Here is a 6,919-nt window from a genome sequence, read left to right on the forward strand (position 1 = left end):
GAATAATTATATTGCATTCGTTTGCCACAAATTTTTTAATTTTGTCTAATTAAATAACGGTCAACCAACAAACGTGAAAATGTAACTAACAAACGAGAACAAACGACCAACAAACGATTGCAATAAAAATATTCTGAAAATTCAAAAAATGGGGGGCTGACTATACGCCCAAGTTTTGAAATTTGAATAATTAAACAACGGTCAACCAACAAACGTCAAAATATAACTAACAAACACCAATAAACGACCAAAAAACCATTGCAATAAAAATATTCTGAAATTTCAAAAAGTTGAGGGCTAACTATATACGCCCAAACTTTCAAATCTTGAATAATTAAATAACGGTGAACCAACAAACGTAAAAATTTAACTAACAAATAACAACAAACGACCAACAAACGATTGCAATAAAAATATTCTAAAAATTCAAAAAATGGAGTGCTACCTATACGCCCAAATCTTGAAATTTGAATAATTAACTAACGGTCAACCAACAAACGTGAAATAGTAACTAACAAACACCAACAAACGACTAACAAACGACCAACAAACGATTGCAATAAAAATATTCTGAAAATTCAAAAGGTGGGGGGATAACTTGATACCGGTGAGTACCTCTGGGCCTCTGAGGCGGGCAAGGCGTAACGAGGCTGATGATGGGTCTAGGCCCTAGGGAGGAAGAAGAGGAAAGAAGGAAAAGAGGAAGAAAGCGTGGAGAAAACATAGGGGAAATAAGGCAAGGGGGGGAGACAAATACGCTAAAAGATAAAATGAAAGAGAAGATGAAGGGGAAAGGAGTAAGGATGGAAAATGGGCAAGAGAGAGAAAGCACGAACGAATGACTAAAAGCAAACCTACAAGTAGAGGCAAGCGTAAAAGGGGCGAAGATAATTTATTGAAGTAGAGGGAAATAAGCGGAACTAACATGGGAAAAGAAGAGGGGTAAGGAAACGTTGAAGGAGAGCAGGATGTACATAGATGATATAATTAGAATAGTTAAGTGGCCAAATTGAAAAACGACTCTGTTTCTTAGTTCTAACGGCATTTTATGAGCCATTTTGGCCACATGGTTTTTTAGATGTAAAAAAAATGTGCTGAATCCGATTCTGGATGTTGCCAGGCCGAATTTTGCACTAGTTCACAAATACAGCACGATGGCGCCACTATCTATTGTATTCTGTACTATTTAATATTAAATTGTTTTCCATAATTTATTACTTACATATACGTAAGAGTTGGTTAATTAACTTCATAGCTAGTTCGGAAAATGTAGGAAAATATATCCTGTGGTGATATATAGGGTGTTCCAAAAAAGCTGTGAATTAATTAAATTAGTGTTTTACATTTTCCTCGGCAAATTTTGTTTGTTCTTAAATTTTGTGCTTTTTAATAACCGTTGGTAAGTATTTAAGGTTTTTTCCAACTGTATATATAAATATACAGTGTATAAAGCGATGGGGTATACAAGAGGGAATTTTTTTAAATATTGATTTATGAAAAAAATTTATTCTTAATGATATGTTTTGCTTGCTTTGAAAGTACCAATAACGTTTCGATAATCTAAAATTTATTTATAGAAATCTGGAAAAATAATAAAATTAATATTTTTTATTGAAAGTTATCATTATACATTATAATTAAGATAGAGTATTGCTATCAAACCACAAATAATCGAAACGTTATTGGTACTTTCAAAGCAAGCAAAAATTTATGAAGAATACATTTTTTGCATAAATCAATATTTAAAAAAAAATTCCCTTTTGTATACCCTACCGCTTTACACATTGTATATAAATAAAAATTGCGTATTTTTTCCAACGAATTCAAATCTGCATTTAAAAAAACAAAACCACATCGCATTTTACAGATGATAACAAAAATGTCACTTTGATATGGAACACCCTGTGTATTATTACATAATATGAGAGGTTATTAAATACTTTATAAAACACTATAGCAAAAATATTTTAAATAACCAACATTTTCAAATTATTGACGATCTCCTAGGACGTAGAGAGTTTATAATTTTGCGGTGCCTGTCCATCTGTCCCGAGATCTGTTCATTTTGCATTTGGATTCTTTATCAGAGTTATAAATCAGAGTTCGTGAATCGGCAATGTACGTAAAAAATAAAGAAGGCCCTTTTGACATCTCCGTTAGTTATAAACCGAATTGCATGAAATTCAATATGGGCATAGTCGAGGGCATAGTTTTAGCCATATAATACGCAATGCAAAAGTTGGGCCTAATCAATTCTACATTCACAGTGCCCTTTTTGAATTGCAAACTTTTTTATTTATGAAAGTATTTAAATAAAATTTGATACATAGGCACTTGGAATAAAAGCAAATCTAACACCGGGTTCAAAATTTGGTTTTTCACATGCTATAGCCACTACCTATAGTAGTATCTCGAGTAGTTTTAAATGGCATTAAATGTAAATTAATTACATTAACTTAGCGTTAACCACATTAAATTACATTAACTGAATTAACTTGAAATTAACTGCATTTACAGAACATATTAACTACATTAAAAGTTAATTTTAATTCATTAACTACTATTTGTACACCGAATTAACTAGGTGGTTTACCCCTTCGTTCCCGCCGATACAGTGCAGCGGCTCCACTTGCTACACTCAAATTGTTTATTTACCGCCCGCCAAGATACAGACTTTATTTACAAAAAATATGATTTCATTTTTTGGGGTAATGTTCAGAAGTAACTTATCTAGAAAACTGTCGGTTTACTTTTTCCATAAATCGTCTTGATCGAGAGTAAAACAATAAAACAGGTTAGCGCAATACCTAATCGCTGCAAAATATCTAATCCTTAAACAGCCGGTATTCAGTTGCTATAAACTTTTTTAAAAAAATATTTCGAACATTTTGTAGATAAAGGTCTAAACTTATAAAATATAAAATTTATATATTAATATAAAATTTTATTTTTCAAAAACAACTTGAGTTTTTTAGGCGGACGCTCTTATGGAAATTTACATTGGGTGCAGTGGGTACAGAACGGCGTAGAGTTGCATCTTCTCATGATGCTGTTGCCGGGGACATTTTGTACCATACATATTGTCTGGCAAATGCGATAAGAGATACTGAAAAATCGAATGGTCAGACTAGTCCTCCTAAAAACTTGGCTTTAAATAAATTATGCTATGAACTAAAAGTGCACAAATATCTACAAGTGTCTTGGCGACTGCTTCAATCGTAAAAAAATGAGCAGAATGATGAAGAAATTTAAGTTCCGTTAAAATTTTTGAACGAAATATAGGTAATACATTTGCCGTCAGAATTATCTCTATATTGTTACCGTGTTGTCTGTATAATGTACCCAATATATAAGTTTTGCAATTTTCTGTGCCTCCTGTATGCTTTTTTAACACCTCAATCCGAAAAACTATGTAAAATGCGTTTGGCATAAAAATTTATATATTTGGCCGCCATATTGGCCGCCATTTTGAAATTAGCCAAAAATCAGCTTGGCAACATCCGAATTCGGGTTCAGCAGACATTTTTACTCTTATAAATTGCCGTTTCCAAAATGGCTCATTAAATGCCGTTAGACTTGCGATTTATTAACTATGGCCACACAACTATTTGGTGGAACAAGTAAAACGGTCGATTATCGGCGAAAAGATCTACAAGTATCGAAATATGTTTTATAACAAAATGTTTGTGAGATTGGTTCAATGTCTACTAGGCAGTAATATTTAAATTTATTACAGTGTTACTCATAAGGCCGCACACCTAAAATTCCATTTTTTTGAATGAATAATGTTTCAAAAATTTTTCTCTAAATTTTAAGCAAAATTTGTAAAAGCATAATGTACTAAACCAATCGTTTTCAAACTCGAAAACCCGAAAAACGATTGCATTTGAGGGGAGGTACATTATGCTTTTTACGAATTATGCTCCAAAATTGACAGAAAAATTGAAATATTAGAATAATATACAGAGTGTGCATTAAAAAAAAATGCAATATTAGTGTGCTACGTCTTTATGACCGATCGGCGATCCTGTATAATTAAAATTACTACTGCCTAGTAGACATTAAAGAACCTCAAATATTTTATATAACTTTTTTAATACCTTGTATATTTTCCCCAATAATCCACCGTTTCCAACTTATCAGTGGCCCTGTATACATAAGTGCTAAGGGTACTAAACGTGTTGGGAAGCGTGTGTAATACACTCCAGTATACGACGGCATTATAATAGTTTCAGGAAAAGATACAATGTTCATTTCCATACAATTAACACTTAATCTGCGTGTACGATACCCCGCCCCTCCCCCCTTCTATATCCTTTTCCAATACGTTTTGTGCACTTAGCACTTACGCCACAATTTTTCACAAGGGACTATCGAACGTAAAACTAGGAGCCTTTCTGGTTCGGAATACTCGTTATGAAAGGAAGATTGGAGAGCTCTAATGCCGCGTTTACACGAGACCCGTAAGTGGGCCAATAGCTGGACTCCAGTGTATATTTGACTTGTTCCAACGCGAATTTAATGCATATGACAGCATAACTCAAAACCTACCACGAGTTGGAACGGCCACCCAATTTTTTTGGAAGTCGTAATGGTCCTCTTCAAGAAAGAAATGGGTGATGCCCTATACACCACACTGCATATAGGGTTCTGGTCAGGACTACATGCGATTTTGACCAAAAGTGTGCCAGAACTCTTGTTGCTCCTCTATACTCATTTCTTTAGTATATCGCGCACAATCCATTTCCACGGGCCCCCGTATAGCTCCGTAGGACAGTTTCGTTCTTATGTTTCTTGATTCACTTTCGGGTTAGTGAATTACATATAGGTACTTATAAGATAATAGACAAGGTAATATCAATTCTAATCAATTTTTGAAACACTATTGACAGTTTACATAACACAAGCAACTAAGTAAACGATGAGTAAAATCGTTTTTGGAATAGCACTCATTATCTTAACCCAGCGCATTTTAGCAACTCCAACATACAAGGAGTATTGGTAGTAGATAGGTTACACATACACTTTCTAAAATTAACCAACTTAGTCGCATTTACACAATTATAATCGAAATAAGCTCCATCTGATACATCGCCGCTAGCTAGACACCTGTTGAAAAGATCACCAGGACAAGTTAGATCGACATTCTGACAGGCACATTTCTGTAGCCAGTACAAACCGTTTGAAGTCGAACAACGTTGCTGAAATCTAGACATAACTTGTGTGGATCTCATAATCTTCGGTCGGATTGGTGGCCTCGAGCATTTTCCGCAAGGATCATCTAGACAGTTGATTTACTTCGCGAAATTACAGTGTCCCCACTTACCTTCTCCCTTACTCCCGGCAAGCAGGAAAGCAAGAAGGAGCAGACAGCATGGAAAACTCTTCATTCTGGTTTGACTGTGTGTATACAGAAGCTGGTTACGTGCGTTCGAGCTTATATCGTCAACAGAATCATCAACGTTCTGTTATTTACTTTTTTCGAGATAGCGTTTTGCGCTGTGAAATGTTTGCTAAAGAAATATTTATGTTTTTATAATAGATCACTTTGACAACTCACAAACGAGCTTTTTACAGAAAAGACAACTTCATCGGTTGCAATATCGCCACTTTTTGTTCGTGCCTATATGAATGTATCTCTGGGGGTAAAACGAGTTCTGTGCAAATGAAGACGTCGAGGAACACGTGCGTAATTGGCGTCTATAACAAGGCGAAATCCACACTATTCCTAGTCTATTAATTGCACCTATTGATTGCGCCACTGCTCATCTGCACATATCCCACTCTCGCCTACTTAGTACTTAGCTGCGTTCTTGTATATGTATCTATAAAATATAATTGGAAAGTTGTTCAGAGACGGCCAAGGATGCTATATAATATAAGGATTGCTCGATCACTGAATTTTTTCGCCGCGTGTAGTGACGTCACTGGCGGACCCAGACGCACCGCATGGTTTGATTTTTCGATTTGTGTACCACTCTTTCATTTGTATTTTATATTATGTAAGATTCTATATGTGGCCTGTAGAATCCATAATTTCAAACAGTTCCAAGATTGGGCTACTAGTTGAAAAGTTACAGCTCTTTGAATTTTCTTTCGAAATTGGTTTCTAGTCCATAACTTTTGATTGAGAAGTCTGATCGAAAAAGTACAAATTGTTTTGGATTCTACGCACCAAAATTAATAAGAAAAAGTGTCTTCCCGAGAAATTTTGGTGCAGTCGATTTTTTTGTAAAAAAGGAAGGTTGTAGGTACACTGCCTTTTTTTGGGCCCCGAAAAAAAAATTGTTGGATGTTATAGGTAGGTATTTAAATTAGAAACACTTGTCATTCCTCGTCTACAAGTCTACAAATTCTCCTTCGGTTTTTCGCATACTCAAATGTCGTGAACCCATTTCATCCTGCGTTTTTGGTTTCTTTGCTCTTCATTATCCATGGAAATTGCAGCTAAATCAGTTCATTTAAACTGTGTCCATCTTAAAATAACGATTTCTCGAAGTTTTTGACACTGACTAAAATGAGCACCAGTTGAGTGTAAAATGTGAATACTACCCCGAATTGATATTACAGTCCAATGCACGTGGGCAAATTGATTGAGCCGCGCGAGAACCCGCGTCGCATCGTGAGAGGAATTCAGATTAAGCCGTTGGACAATTCGCGTTGAGCCCCGAGAACTAAAAAAGAATTCGCGCCGAGAAAATCAGTGTGAAGCAGGAATGATCGTTGAGGTCTGTGCTAAAAATCTTCGCCTTCCCGCCTCGTCATACCCCAACCAATCCCTTTCTACGGACCTCCGGAACTTCACGGTTCTCATATTTCAAGTCAGTTAGCAAACGGTTTTCAATCCCAATCAATTTATTTATACACTGTGCTTTAATTGTATCAATAGAGCACATAATATACAAAGTAACATGGTAGA

The sequence above is a fragment of the Photinus pyralis genome, unplaced genomic scaffold (assembly GCF_008802855.1).
Source record: "Photinus pyralis isolate 1611_PpyrPB1 unplaced genomic scaffold, Ppyr1.3 Ppyr1.4_LG9, whole genome shotgun sequence".
Classification (NCBI taxonomy): domain Eukaryota; kingdom Metazoa; phylum Arthropoda; class Insecta; order Coleoptera; family Lampyridae; genus Photinus; species Photinus pyralis.